The 15,415-nt window shown below is 51.6% G+C and overlaps 1 protein-coding gene across 2 annotated transcripts in view; it reads left to right on the forward strand.

Annotated features, from left to right (window-relative positions):
- NEGR1 (neuronal growth regulator 1) overlaps window positions 1–15,415 on the forward strand; it is a 175,590-nt gene that overhangs the window by 139,760 nt on the left and 20,415 nt on the right. The gene's annotated exons all lie outside the window — the stretch shown is intronic.

Here is a 15,415-nt window from a genome sequence, read left to right on the forward strand (position 1 = left end):
ATATCCCATCCAGGATAGCAGGCAGAATTTTCCTCTGGCAAAGCCTTCACCAGATGAGTACTTTTATTTCCTAACTAAAGATTGGAAGGACTGCACCAGAAAGCCACAGAAATTGAGGTGATTAAACCAAGTGAGGCAGGTTAAACCAAGGGCTGCAGAAGGAAAAGCAGGCACAGGTGATTCCAACACCCCAGACCTACAGGAGCAGCAAGCTGAGTGTTTAAATCTGCAGTGCTTTAATTAAAGAGCTTAGGGAGGGCAGCTCTGGTGTCACTCAGGGGGCAGAGGTGCTGCCTCCCTGCTTTCCCCGGGCTCCAGGGAGCATCCCAAAGCTCTCCATCTCCTCTAGGGCAGAGTCTGTCCCTGTCTCCATCTCCTCTAGGGCAGAGACTGTCCCTGTCTCCATCTCCTCTAGGACAGAGATTGTCCTGTGCCTGCAGCCAGAGCTGCAGCAAAACCTCTGCATGATGCCTCCATCCAAAGCCACGGCATGGGAGGGGGGACTGGACTGCAAAAAGCTGATGGTGCCTGCAGTGAAAGTCCCCATCCTGGGGATTTTCCACAGTTGCTTTGGACTAGCAAGCAGTTGGACATAAGCTGGGGAATTATTTTTGGATTAAGAGAAGCTGAGAAGAAGGGTCGGGTCGCTGCTGTGTCGGTCGTGCAAAGCAGCGATGGGAGAACCTCACCCTGGTGGTGTTGAACACTGGGGTTTGGAATTCCTGAAAAAGTGCCCTCAGCCTGGTCCTCTTCCAAGCTCTGCCCAGGGAAGGAGGGAAATGCCGGGTGGTTGCAGCTGGAGTGGACTCCAGTAACATTTCTGGGTTCAATCCCCAGAAGTGAGTGCTCCAACAGAGTCACGGTGGTTCCTCACTTTCAAAAACTGCTCTTCAAGTAACGCAGCTTTGAGATGTGTTTGCATTCTTGTCTGCAGAGATTTGCACCAAATGAGCAAAATTATGTGTATTTTTGGGAGCAGCATGGAGATGGGGGAGTAGAAAGCAATAGAGTCCTTTAATAATGATCCCTCTCTTAATTCTGAAAGCACGGTGCTAAATAGAGAGGGATTTTTCCAAACATGAAATTGAGAACATGAAAACCTCTGAACACAATAGTAGAAAAATTTGGGAGTCATTAAAGTTGCAATAGTTATGAAACTACGTGAGCAAATCCAACTTTAAATTACCAAGGAAAGCACTGAGCTCAGTTTGCAGTTGAAAACCAACATCTGTTCTGCTGAAAGACAACAGAAAAGGGGAGGAGGGTTTAAAGACAGTTCTCAAAATGGTTGAAAATTTATTATTGAGTCTTTCCTCCTGGAAATGAGCCCTGGTACCAGCAGTGACATTGCAATGAACTGTTCTGTTTGCCTTCCATAATTAAATAACACTGTGATAGTCCCTCTACTTGGCTAATTTTAGCCTGGTAAATAGCTGGGAAATGCCAGCACTATTGTTACCAAGTCATTCAGCTGCAGAGGCAATGAAAACCTTCCCAGAGTGCTGGGAACTGAGTCCCCGGTGTGCTGCAGCAGCAGCAGTGAAGGCAGCAGGTTGGGCTGATGGTGGCAGAGAAGCTGGGTTATCTGTCCACAGCTGCTTATGACAGTAAAATTTATCATAAACCACAGGATGGTTTGGGCTGGAAGGGGCCTTAAAATCATCTCGTTCACCCCCTGCCAGGAGCAGGGCCAACGTTTCTGGCTTTGTTCAGGTCCTCCCAGGAGGTTCTGGCCAAGAGTCCTTTGGGTCTGCCTGCCTGCCCCGCTTCCCTCGTGCAGGAATACAAAGCATGGATAATCTCTAGGAGCTCATTTTGGCCTCGTGTCTCACATCAGTCAGAAAACAGAGCATCGGCCTCCTTCCTGCTCAATCAAGGCTCTGCAGCTAATTAGCTAATTACCGCCATCCTTCAGCGCTTCAGCGCAGCTTCGGGGGGCGTGTTCTGCTCCCCGAGAAGGTTTTGCTGCTGGGAGGACACAGATCCTTGGCAGGGTTTCAGCGCTGAGCCAGAGGTGTGAGAACTCCCCAGAGGGAGGCCGACACTGCCTGCAGCTGGCTGAGGGAGCTGGGGCCAGGCTCCCCAGAAATGCAGGGAAACGCCTGACAGCATGGTCGGAGTCCCATCACCACTGCTCGGTCTTCCCAAGGACTGGGAAGGGTCTTCCCAGTCTTCCTCAAGGGACCCGGGTCATCCCAAAGACCCGAGGGTCTTCCTCAAAGACTCTCAGTTTCTCTTGGGGTTCTGGGGGTCAGGATGACCCCGAGAGATCAAAAAGAGTCTTTGCTTCCCTGGCCCGGCAGCCAGAGAAGGAGCCTGGAATGTCTCCAATTGTGTTCTCCAGGCTGTTTATTTCTTCTTATCTAAACATTCTTTCTCTGACCTGCCAAGCTCTGCCTAGCAAGGAGCCCGTGGCACTCTGGCCCGAGCCTTGGGCAGCTCCCACATTATATACCCAAAACTACACGTCTATGTTTACAATTTCTTCACCAATTCCCATCACCCATGTTAGACTGTGAATCTCTACCTTAAACCAATAGAAAAGTGCCACCATCACACCAAGACATGGAGGGCAAGACAAAGGAGAAGAAGGCCAGGGCATGCCCAACCTCCATCTTCATGCCCTGAACCTCATTCCAAAAGCCCAAAATTCTACTTTTTCACCTGTGTTAATCCAGCTCCCACACCACTCAAACCCTTGTGGTTTGTAATTCCTCATCCAGAGCTGGCAGCTTTTTCCACTGGCTAAAATCTTGGCCACAGGTGTTTGTGACTTCGTGCCAGGGTCTCTGAGCCCCTGCCAGGGTCTGGAGCAGCCAGGGCAGCCAGAGGGATGTGCTGGACTCCGACAAAAGACCAGGCTTGGAAGTGATTCTCTGTAGGACGTGAGGAGTCTGTAGCAGCCTGGAGAACTTTCAGGATCCGCCCCGGTTCCCAACAGGAGACAAAGCTTTTAGGACATTTTTAATTCATGCAAAGCAACGCCGTGTTCGAGAGCCCTGGTGGCACATTTGTGCATTTCTCTGCCGGAGCCCTTTTCCCACATTTGGGGATTTGCTCTCCTAATTTGAAGTGACACTGCTTCAAGCATGTAGAATTAGCTGCAGAAAGTTACAAAATTGGGGCCACGGTTGGTATCTGTGTTGTCAGCCAGCGCCAGGAGCTGGAGCTCCTTACAAATCTTTCCTCCTTCAGCATAATTAGTTCACAGGTGGTGTCTTGGAAAGCCTTTGAAGATGTTGCTGAATTCTTAACGCTGACTAAACAAGTAACTGTGACAGGTCAGAGAGAATAATTGAGGAATCTTTTTTAATTAATGATTTCACATCTTATGAGGCACTTTTATAAAAATTGGAGTGGGAGAGAGAAGGACCTTAAGTTATTTAATTTTCTCAGGAACAAAAGCATGTGTTTAAATGAGCACTTGGGCAGGTTGGACAACTCCTTGAACTCCAGTTGCTTCTCCCTGCTCTGCCTTTCTGCATATCTAACAAATTTAATATGCCAGAATACTCAATAATACCTAATTTCAAGCAGGCTCTGTTTGTTTCATGGGAAACCTGCCAACCCCTCCAGTTTTCTCCTCTTAATGCAGTTGCAAATCCCATTTAAATCAATCAGTGATTTTGTGTAAGGAAAGTCTGCAGGGCTGGACTCTGAATTTTGGGATTTACAGTGGTCTTTCTTGCCATTAGTTCTGTCTGTTGGTGAGGAAAGCAGCGTGTTCCTGCAGCTGGGGACTCTGCTTGGCAGCAGGAGAGGCTGGTGCAGCAGCCCTGGAGCAGGGAAGAGCCCTGGGGCAAGAGGCAGGGCCAGCTGTGCTCCTCCAGCCAAAGCCCAGCAGCTCTTCCTTCTGCAATTCCTGCCAGAACTCTAAAGGGCTGTGAAAAGGTGATCCAGATTTCAGTAGCCGATCCTGGATCACGGCAAATTTAGCTTCTACATCCTGTTGGGAGCAGATGTGTGTTTGTTCCAAGAGTCTTTGGCTGCTTTGTTGCCTCCCAAATCCCCCACCTGGAAGGGAAGGCAGAGTCTCCCAGCTCCATCAGCTGGTGGGAATCACCCTCCAGCACCCAGCCCCAGAACACCCGAGCTTCTTCTGTCCCAGCACAGGTACAGGGCTTCACGGCTTGCTGTGGGTACGTTGGCATCAAACAGGTGAACATCTCGAGAATATCAATGTATTAAAGCTCCTTGTTAATCAGCTAGGAGCTTTATGTTCCGGGCACATGGAGGGCACTGCTGCTGCGTTCCAGAGCCCGGGCAGGGGTGAAATTCCAGCGTGGCTCCAGGAAAAGCTGGTGCCTGTGTGCAGCCAGCTCCCTGCACCTGCACCGCTAATTCTGGGTTTGTTTCTGTGGGAACCCGCGGCCGAGCCACGCTGGGAATTATATCCTGGGGGAAATTGCTGCTTCCAGTGCTGCAGTCACCTGCTGCTTCAGGCAGGTGGACTCTGTGCTGGTAAATCATGCCGTGAAGGCACACCCTCCGAGTGAGCGTGTGGAATCAGGCAAACATTCCTGCTTGAGCTGAACGAGCGTCTCAGGGCGTGCTCAGTGACATTCAGCGTGTTCAGAGCCTGCATCACCATTCCAGAGAATGTTTGAACACACTAAATCATATTATTCACTGCTTGCTGAAGAGATGCATTATTTAATATCAAGAGAGCTGCTTTCTATCAGCTGAAAAATAGGACTAGAACTAGGTCGTTTTTAGTCCATTGATTCCCACTCTCTAAGCCGGCATGTAAAATACAAGGATGTTTTTTTCCTGATACTGTATTGCCTACAAGCCTTCTGTCAGTGGGGATTTCAATATTAATGAGTTTTCCCACGAATATGAGAAGCCCACTTAGGAGAAGAAGCTGCTCTGAGAATCCTGAATATTTTACAATATCACACATCGATCAGTTGGCTGGAATTTCACATTTTAACCAAGGAGTGCTTTTGAGAGATGCCAGGAAAGCAGAGCAGGGCCAGGTGTGAAATGGCTTCTGGAGGCTGTGAGAAGGGTGGAGGATGTGGAGGGTGGGGAGATGCTCAACCTCCTGTTGCTGCTTTCTCCAGCCCGTGTGTGGCTGATGCCGGGGGCTGTGGGAACGCAGGGCACCGGGGATATTTCTGTGTCTGCTCTGGGGTGTCCTGACCCCCAGGGCAGCTCTGACCTTGACCCTCAGTCATGGAGAAAACTCCCAAAGACTCAAGGTAAACTAGAAACCACAAAAGTGTGAAATAGATTGTAGAAAGTAGTGGAGTATGTCACATGGGTGAGAAATTTAGGATTTTTGGAGTGTTAGAGATGGGTTCAAGATGGAGAGTACAGGGTGTTGTCTCAAGTTCCCTTCTTTCTTCTTCTTCATCTTTCTTCTTGGGTTTGGGTGGTATCTTGTAATTAGGTGGGAAAATCTGCATTGCTTGTCTTTAGGGGTCAGTTATTGGGTTAGAAAGAAAATAATCTAGGTGTCACTTCTTAATTGGGCAGTTAGTTTTTGATTAGGCTAAAAAGGCCTTGCAGCACGAGGTTGTTGGATATTTTTGTGCTGTTTTCACACCTGCAAGGTCTGGGTGCAGTGTGCTGAAGTTTTGATCAGGTAACAATAAACAGAGGCTGAAGACTGAAAAAGTCCAATGTGTGTCTGCCTCTCCTGACACAGAACTGCTCCAGGAGGGTCTCCCCTGTCAGGGGAGCCCCAGGGTGTTGCCCAGCTTGGGGCCCGAAAATTCAGAGGGGGTGAGCCAGGAGGTTCCTCCCATCTCTGAGGGAGGTTCTCAGCAGCCAGGGATCTCTGTCCCTGGCTGGGTGTGCATCAGTGCCAGGTCAGTTTGTGTTCCCCAGTGCTGGGTGTGCATCAGTGCCAGGTCAGTTTGTGTTCCCTGGCTGGGTGTGCATCAGTGCCAGGTCAGTTTGTGTTCCCTGGTGTGCATCAGTGCCAGGTCAGTTTGTGTTCCCCAGTGCTGGGTGTGCATCAGTGCCAGGTCAGTTTGTGTTCCCTGGCTGGGTGTGCATCAGTGCCAGGTCAGTTTGTGTTCTCTGGGTGTGCATCAGTGTCAGGTCAGTTTGTGTTCCCTGGTGCTGGGTGTGCATCAGTGCCAGGTCAGTTTGTGTTCCCTGGGTGTGCATCAGTGCCAGGTCAGTTTGTGTTCCCTGGTGCTGGGTGTGCATCAGTGCCAGGTCAGTTTGTGTTCCCTGGGTGTGCATCAGTGCCAGGTCAGTTTGTGTTCCCTGGTGCTGGGTGTGCATCAGTGCCAGGTCAGTTTGTGTTCCCTGGCTGGGTGTGCATCAGTGCCAGGTCAGTTTGTGTTCCCTGGTGTGCATCAGTGCCAGGTCAGTTTGTGTTTTTGTAGATGGGCTCAGTGTTTGTCAGGTGTGTGCCTTGTGTAGAACTCCAGCGTGGGAACCTGGGAACACGGGGAGGGCTCTTCCAGTGCAGCTCTAACTTCCCACAGTTAGTGGGGTTTAGAACACAGATACTCACAGAATCAGGGAATATCCTGAGCTAGAAGGGGCCCAAGGATCATTGATCCAGCCCCAGGCCCTGCCCAGACCCCCCAAAATCCCACCCTGGGCATACCTGGCAGCATCCAAACCCTCCTGGAGCTCTGCAGCCTTGGGGCCGTGCCCATTCCCTGGGGATATGGGCAGTGCCTGCACCCTATGGGGGAAGAGCCCATCCCAAAATCCAACCTGAACCCCTCCTGGGCCAGCTCCAGCTGTTCCCTTCCTCTTTACACAACCTATTTACCCCTTCCCTGAGACAAGTCCCAGTTCTGACTGAGAGAAGACAAGCAGGAGATTCCAGAATGTGATTCACCAGCAGGAAGAGAGCAGTCCGTGTTTTTATTTATCACAGAAGGATATGTTTTAAGTGAAGGTTTGATCAGCCAGAACTGGCTGACTAGAGGAATTGTACAGGAATAAATATGCATATATCCATCTAGATGAGATGGGTGCCCATGTGCAGAGATTTAAAATGTATATAGAGCTGTGTATCCAGAGCTTCAGGGAGGGCCCAGCTCTGCGTGGAATACGAGGAGCCTGCAGCTACAGCTGGCAGGGAAGGATCTGACAAACTTGGGATGTGGAGGGAGGGAAGGCTTGGGGGATTAGGGGATTTGTCAGAAAAAGCCTGTTTGAAAACTCCATGAATATGTCAGTTTTAAAGAAATTCAAATAAAGGCCTGTTGAGTTTTGAGTGGGAAAAAAAATATGTTGGCTTCCTTCCAGGCTCCCCATCTCATTCCAGGCAACACTTCTTTTTTTGTCTTTTCCCTGTCTGAATTTCGCACCAAATGGAAATTTCAGTTCCATGCCAGCTGCATTTAGAGTATCTGTGCAACATGGACATTTTGATGGAGTTGCCAACAATATTTCCAGCCAGGATGGAAAACAACATCCCAGGATGACACAGGATCAGCCATTTCCTCACTCTGAACCTGATGCATAAAAGCTGCATCGCTGCATCTTTTCCTTTCCCTCACGACAAACAGGTGCAAGGCCCAGTCCACTGAGGTGGATTTTAAGCTGGGTTTTGTCCTCCTTTAAACTTTCCAGATGAGCTCTTAACATGCAGGCAACCCCTGAAAGGCTGAGTGTGGGTTTTTCTAAGAGGCCTTCTGGGTTAAAGAAAGCAGCACCAAAATTTGTAGGCAGGAACATGACAGCTGAGCCAGGCTGCATCCTTCCAGGAACAGGGTGGTAACAGGCTCAAGCAGCAGCTCTGAACAATTAAATAAATTGAATTGTGCTCTTTTAGCACTGGCACCTGCTCCTGTTCATGGTTTTCAGGAAGCCAGATTTTAACCGAGCCTCTGAATCCACGGAACAGCGTGGAGCCATCTGATTAAAATTTTAAAGATGCTTTTCATTAAGATGGAAGATGTGCAAAATGCCTTCCCGTTTTCAGCTGCTGAGTCAGACAGCTCCCTAAGAAAACGCTGTTGGCAGGAGGCAGTGGAAGATGAGCCCAGGGGGTGGGTGGCAGCCTGCTCCCCAGCGAGGCAGGGCCTGGGGTGATGCTGGGTGACACCAGCAGCGCCTGCCACTGCAGACACTGGGGTGGAATGATGGACCTGGGCCCCTTTGGGCCCCCTCGCTTCGGGGCACGGGCTCAGCTCTGCGTGCCTCCCCATCATCCCCAGGTGCCGCCTGTTTGTGCAGGAGGATTGTCATCACCTTCCTCTGCCCTGGTGGCTCTGCAGGGTTTGTGTCCCCCTGGGGTGAGCTCTCTGCACAGCCAGGCAGCTCGGAGGACAGCTGGCTCTGGGAAGCTCCAAGGATGCTCACAAACAAACAGGCCGTGGATTTTGGACTGGGCAAGCAGGGAGTGATGTGAATAACCCCCAGGAAACTGCCAGGGCAGAGAGCTCTGCTCAGAGAGCCCCAGCAGGAATGAGCAGTGCCTGCCGTGCTGCTGTGAGGATCCCAAACCTGCAGCCTGCTGTGCCCTGCCCTCCCACGCTGCACAGCCCCACTTTGTGCTCCATTTTCCCAGAACCACAGAATATCCTGAGCTGGAAGGGACCCAGAAGGGCCCAGTCCAGCTCCCAACAGAAGGAGCTGTGGTTTACAAAGAGGTGGAAATCCCACCCTGCTCGATGCAGGTCATCACTGTCCAATTCCCAGTCAGGTGCTGGAGAAACCCAAAGGATTTCAGTGCTTAGGGGCTATACATGGTACAAACTAGGAAAAAAAGATTGGTTTAGATTGGTTTTCAGGCAGAATATGTCGTTCTGCATGTGTCTCAGAGTCAGTTTTAAGGCATCTATCTCTGTCCCAAAAGCACCAAAATACTGTACTAATTACTAGGGGTTTTCAATGGCATGGATCTTAGCAGAACCTGCATGCCTAAAGCTCCCAGTCAGCTTTGAAAAATCTCAGCTGCTGGGTTTTTTTCCTCTCTTCTGTGCAAAACATATGCAAAGCTGAGCCATAATGTCTTCAAAATCCTCAGGATTAAGCTGAAAAGCGAGTGGGGAAGGCTGGGGCATGGAAAGCTTCCTGATGCAAAATCCTCCAGCAGCAGGAAAAGCTGCAGAGCAGCAGCAGGCAGGAAAGGGTGAGGGGCTCTGGAATGGGACCCCCAGCAGAAATCCCACCCCAAATGGCTCTGGAAGTGGGGGGATCATTCCCTCTCACCCACAGGTGGCTGCAAGAGCTCAGAGTCCTCCCTGCACACCCCTGCACTGCTGCACACCCCTGCACTGCTGCACACCCCTGCACTGCTGAACACCCCTGCACTGCTGAACACCCCTGCACTGCTGAGCCTCTGCACACCCCTGCATTCCTGCACACCCCTGCATTCCTGCACACCCCTGCATTCTTGCACACCCCTGCATCCCTGCACACCCCTGCATTCCTGCACACCCCTGCATTCCTGCACACCCCTGCATCCCTGCACACCCCTGCATTCCTGCACACCCCTGCATTCCTGCACACCCCTGCATTCCTGCACACTGTGGGAACTCAAATTTGGAAGCACGGGTTGGAGGAGGAATTTCACCACCATATGAGACCCCAGAGCAAGGCTGGGGTTCTCACAGCACACCCCTGCATCCCTGCACACCCCTGCATTCCTGCACACCCCTGAATTCCTGCACACCCCTGCATTCCTGCACTCTCCTGATGCACACGTCAGGCGAGGCCGGTGCTGGCTGCAGCCCAGTCGGGGGAAGATGTCCATCAAGTTGAAAAGTAGCAGCAATTTCAGCGGGGCAGTGTTTGAACACTCTGGAGCTCCATGAATAGTTCATGGCACGTCAGGGGCTGCAGACGAACGCTGCTGGCTCCGGAGAGCAAATGGCTCCGGCTGCCGTGAGCTATGTTGGTTCCTGGCGCACACAGCCCGTGGAAATGGCAATCGTCCCTCACGAGGGGCTCAGCTGCAGCCAGGAGGGTGGGCACTGCCCGGCTCTGAGTGCCACCTCCAGGGATGGGCACTCCAACCCCCCTGGGCATCCCCTGACCCCCCTCTCCACGGGGAAATTCCTGCTGCTGTCCCCCCGGGGCTGTTAGGTGCAAGGTGCCACTGTTGCTTCTGGAATTAGCAAACAGTTGGGCTTGGTTGTTTATTTTGTCCACCAGCTTCTTCTAATCAAAACTCTATTGGTGATTAATTCCTTGGCTATATTGGCAGTTTGGGAGTAAATTTCCCTGGCTTATGGGGTTTTTAAGATTCCTATAAAAAGAGAGGAATACATGCACTATGCAGAAATGTGACCAAGAGGAGCCCAGCAGAAATGCTTAAGAAAATCAACAGAAATCTGAATAATCCCTACATTTTAGAAATCATCTGCCAGCCACCTCAGTGGAAGGTTTGCTGAAAGGCTACCAGCACTTCCAGCTGAAAAACTCCTTCCTAATACACCCAAAAAAGGAGAGAAATCATGTTCCAACCTGCTCCGCTCCACATCCTTTGTCAAGAGCACAAGAATGATGTGGAAACCGTGCAGAAACTGGAAAGCTCAGTGTAAAAAATTATCATTCACGCTGCTGTATGACATTGCCTCAACACAGCAGAACCAACAAAGTCTTCCTGATATATGAGAACTATCAAAGATTGCCACTGAACACGGAGATTTAATGTGCTGCTTAATTCAAGAGCTTATTTACAATGTCACACGTCACTTGGAGAAAAATGGCTCTGACAACCAATCATTTAAAATATAGGAAGAATGTTTAACAAAAGGTCAGAAGTACAAATATTTTACATATTAACTACTAATAAATTCATTTCCTCTCAAAGTTAGGAGGATCAGCAAATGTCTCCAAAGCCATTTGCAATATTTCAGCACGAGACCCAACCTCTAATTACCAATGTAAGCTGTAAATAATTGTCAAGTATGCAGATGAGCCAAAAATTCTCTCAAATTAAAGTAATTAGCTCCCAAGTCAAATTTTTCTGTCACATTAAAATGCTTTTCCTTGTCTCCAGTGTGACACTTACAAATAAGAGCCACATTGTCACGGAAGCAGTTATTGTAGGCTGCCAGAATGATGCCTGAGGAGCCTGAGCTTCCCAGCAGTCGATGTTTTCCCTGCTCACCCCACGTGGGAGTGGGGAATTCATCCAGCTGGAATCCTGGATTCCAGGAGCAGGTGGCTCCAAAGTTTCCCCATCCCTTGGTGTGGGAATGTCCCTCATGGAAGGCCTCAGTGCTTGGCTCTTCCTGGTTCTCCTTCCCTGAGGAACCTCTCCAGACCTCCTGGTCCGGCACACAGGGATGGGGGAATGGGATTGGGATTGGGAATGGGAATGGGGATGGGGATGGGGATGAGCAGTTTGCTTCTCCCAGTGCTTTCTCTGGCCCTTTCATGGTTTATTTCCAATGTCCCCTTAACCAAAGCTGTGTTTGCCATGTCCAGTGGAGGATCCTGGGCCATTCTCCTGTTTAATTTTGGATTCCCAGGCAGGACCCAGCGTCAGGCTTGGTTTCTCTTTAACTTCAGGCTAAACAAGGTTGGGTTTGTTGTAGATGAACCCAAAATCAGGGCAGATGTGAGGGAGGATGGAGTCCCAGCCTTGAGCACATCCCATCCCAAGCCAGTTGTGTGACCAAAGGGCTGCACAGAGCCCTGAAATGACACAGGACTGGCCTGTTCCCTTCCAGGATCCTTTCCAGAGCCCTGAAATAACACAGGACTGGCCTGTTCCCTTCCAGGATCCCTGAAATGACACAGGACTGGCCTGTTCCCTTCCAGGATCCCTGAAATGACACAGGACTGGCCTGTTCCCTTCCAGGATCCCTGAAATGACACAGGACTGGCCTGTTCCCTTCCAGGATCCCTGAAATGACACAGGACTGGCCTGTTCCCTTCCAGGATCCCTGAAATGACACAGGACTGGCCTGTTCCCTTCCAGGATCCCTGAAATAACACAGGACTGGCCTGTTCCCTTCCAGGATCCCTGAAATAACACAGGACTGGCCTGTTCCCTTCCAGGATCCCTTCCAGGGGCTGTTCCCCTCAACAGTTGTTGCAATTCCACTTCTTCCAGACAAGACCACGGGGTTAGACTCAGCAATCCCAGCTGGATGTGTGGCATGGTGTGGTTTGCCCTGGGTGTGCCAGGAGCAGTGAATGTGGAGGATTCTTAGCGCAGGAAATCTGGAGGATCCCTGCAAGGGCAGGGAGGGGCTGAGCCCTGCTCAGCACCTCATCCCTCAGGGCTGCAGGGCAGGAGGGGTGCTTCCCCCAGAGGGGCTGGCACTGCCCGGCCTCCCAGGGAACGGGCTCATTCCCAAACCTCCAGAGCTGCTCCAGGAGCGTTTGGACAGTGCTGGAGGGCCCAGGGGCCACGGTTTGGGACCGTGGGTGGCTCCTGCTGCCAGAGCCATCGAGTCCCTGCTCCCTTGGCTGATTCCTGCCGTCTCCTTTGCTGGCTGAGGGGGTGAGGTGGTGGTCCCGTCCACCCCAGGGCTGGGGCCCGGATCTCCTCTGCGTGTCCCACCCAGCCCAGTGCTCAGGGCTGTTCCCATCCAGAGCTGTCACTCCAGAGCTGCTCAGAGATGTTTCGATTTTCCAACACGACCGCACTCCTCAGCCGCACAAAGAAAGGGGACACGACTCCAAGATAAAGGATGATATATAAAGCCAAATTTCATTCTGTTCCCTCACAGTCATTTTCCTCATAAATACTTCTTGGGATTGTGAAGTGTTGCTTGCAGCAGAGTCCGAGTCCATCGGGACTGTGCTATTTCATCCTGTTCAATGGAGCTCTCCGTGCCTCATTCATCCCACCCAGGCATCACAGGGCCTCTGTTCCCCTGCAGGATTTCAGGGAAGGTGCTTGTGTTAGATACCTCCAGGTTTATCCCTGTGTGAATGAAACTGCACTGAAGCCACACCTGAGCAGTGCGAGAAGGCTGAAAACGGGGGCTGGAGCTGTTTAGTTCCTGGAGCTGCCACTAAAGCTTGTCACTGCTCTGATCCTGGGACACCCAGGGACCTCCACAGGATCCCAGAATGGTTTGGGCTGGGCTGGGCTGTGGACATCACCCAGTGCCACCCCTGCCCTGGCAGGGACACCTCCCACTGCCCCAGGAGCTCCAGCCCCAGTGTCCAGCCTGGCCTGGGCACTGCCAGGGATCCAGGGGCAGCCACAGCTGCTCTGGGAATTCCATCCCAGGGAACAATTCCCAGTTCCCAATCTCCCATCTAAATTTACCTTCTTTCAGCTCCCAGCCATTCCCTGTGTCCTGTCCCTCCCTGCCTTGTCCCCAGTCCCTCTCCAGCCCCTGCCAGGGGCTCTGAGCTCACCCTGGATCCTTCTCCTCCCCATGGCAGAGCAGGAACCCCAGCAGGACCCACAGGAACTGCAGGGATTTTTAGATACCATGGATAAGGAACCACTCAGTGCTCTTGAGCAGTTGCTGACATGGGAAATGCTTTGTTCCAGGGTTCTTTGGGAGCCCCCTTTGCCCCCTGAGCCCCAACCCCTCTGTCCCTCTGTGCCCGCTGAGCCGGGCTGGCAGCCCTGGGGGAGCAGCTCTGCTTTGAGCCACAAAGCAAAGTGATCCGACTTTAAATCCCCAGCAATGGGTGTATTTTTAGCAGTGTGAAATGAGTCTGTGGCTGTTTACAGTATTTAGCATGAGTTATTTGTCAGGGAAAGGTGACTGCTGTGGAGGGCAGGCAGGGAAGGTGTAAAATGTAAAATGTCTCCTCCTGCCTCCTTGGGCCCCAGAGCCCAGGCAGAGATCCCCACAATTCAGGATTGCACAGCTGGTGGCCATGGTTACCGTGTGTTCATCGCTTGACTCTCTTTGCAACCTGTAAATATCATATTTTATATTTTACCTCAGTCAAAAGCAGCATCGGGATCAGTTTTGCATTAAACACAGGGCACATCCCAATTGGGGTCTTCATGACTGGAACAAGAAATGCTTCTGTCTCATTTTCTGTGCGTGCACAAACACAGGCTGGGATAATATTTTGCTTAAGACATTGCTGGTGGCATGTCTCAAGTGTTTAAAATACTAAACTTTCAGATTTTAGCACAACAAACAGCTGATTTTTTGCTTCTCCAGTTCTAACAATCATATTTTAGTCCCTGTTTTCCCATTTTAAGACTCATAAAATGCTTTTTTATTCATTTAAATTCTAAATAAGGACAAATCAGCATTTCATTTCCTAGTTCCTGCCCTGCCAGCAGCCCTGTGTGAGTGCTGATGGACAGGACCTGATAACACCCCTCTCTTATCAGCCCCATCACTCTTCTGGGGCTCATCTCCTGAATCTTCCTGCCAGCACTCCCATCCCAGAGGATGATAAAGGCCCTCTGTTAAGCACCTGGCACTTCCCAGCTTTATCCTCCCAGCTCTGGCTTATCCACGGGCAGAGTCAGCTCTTGGACAGCTCCTGCAATATTCCGTGTCCTTCCTCAAGGATTTTCTCAGAGATTTGTCTGAGCAGTGCTGAGCTCTTCTTGACAGATAATTCACGACAGCAAGATCCAGCCTGGAGCCCCACGAGCCAGGGATGGGCTGGGCCAGAGCTGGGACAGTCCTGGAGAGGGGCAGGCTCACAGGACATGCCCTGTCCTCGTCCCTGCAGCTCCCAGCCCTGCCCTGGGCAGCTGTGCCAGGGCTGGAGAACCTTTCCAGGAAGGAATTTTCCCAAATATCCACCCTGGGCTGCCCTGGCCCAGCCTGGGGCCATTCCCTCTCCTCCTGTCCCTGTTCCTGGAGCAGAGCCCGACCCCCCGGCTGTCCCCTCCTGGCAGGAGCTGTGAGAGCCACAAGGGCCCTGAGCCTCCTTTGCTCCAGGCTGAGCCCCCTCAGCTCCCTCAGGGATTCTCCAGCCCCCTCAGCTCCCTCAGGGATTCTCCAGCCCCTTCCCGGCTCCCTCAGGGATTCTCCAGCCCCTTCCCGGCTCCCTCAGGGATTCTCCAGCCCCTTCCCGGCTCCCTCAGCCTCTCCTGGGGCTCCAGAGCCTTCCCAGCTCCATTCCCTGCCCTGGACGTGCTCCAGGCCCTCAATGTCCTTCTTGTCCTGAGGGTCCCAGAACTGACCCCAAAACTAAGCCAGAACTGACCCCAGCACTGACCCAGAACTGACCCCAGAATTAACCCCAGAACTAAACCAGAACTGATCCCAGAATTGATCCAGAACTGATCCAGAACTGACCCAGAACTGATGCAGAGCTGACTCAGAATTGATCCAGAACTGATCCAGAAGTGACCCAGAACTGAGGCAGAACTAAACCAGAACTGATCCCAGCACTGACCCAGAACTGGTCCCAGCACTGACCCAGAACTGGTCCCAGCACTGACCCAGAACTGGTCTCAGAACTGACCCAGAGCTGACCCAGAACTAAACCAGAGCTGACCCCAGGGTGCCCCAGCACGGGAGGGATGCTGTGAGCCAGGCCAGGGACAGAGGAACCCAGGGCTGGAGAGAACCTCCAGGAAATGCTCCAA

Source organism: Lonchura striata, chromosome 9, assembly GCF_046129695.1.
Source record: "Lonchura striata isolate bLonStr1 chromosome 9, bLonStr1.mat, whole genome shotgun sequence".
NCBI classification, from domain to species: domain Eukaryota; kingdom Metazoa; phylum Chordata; class Aves; order Passeriformes; family Estrildidae; genus Lonchura; species Lonchura striata.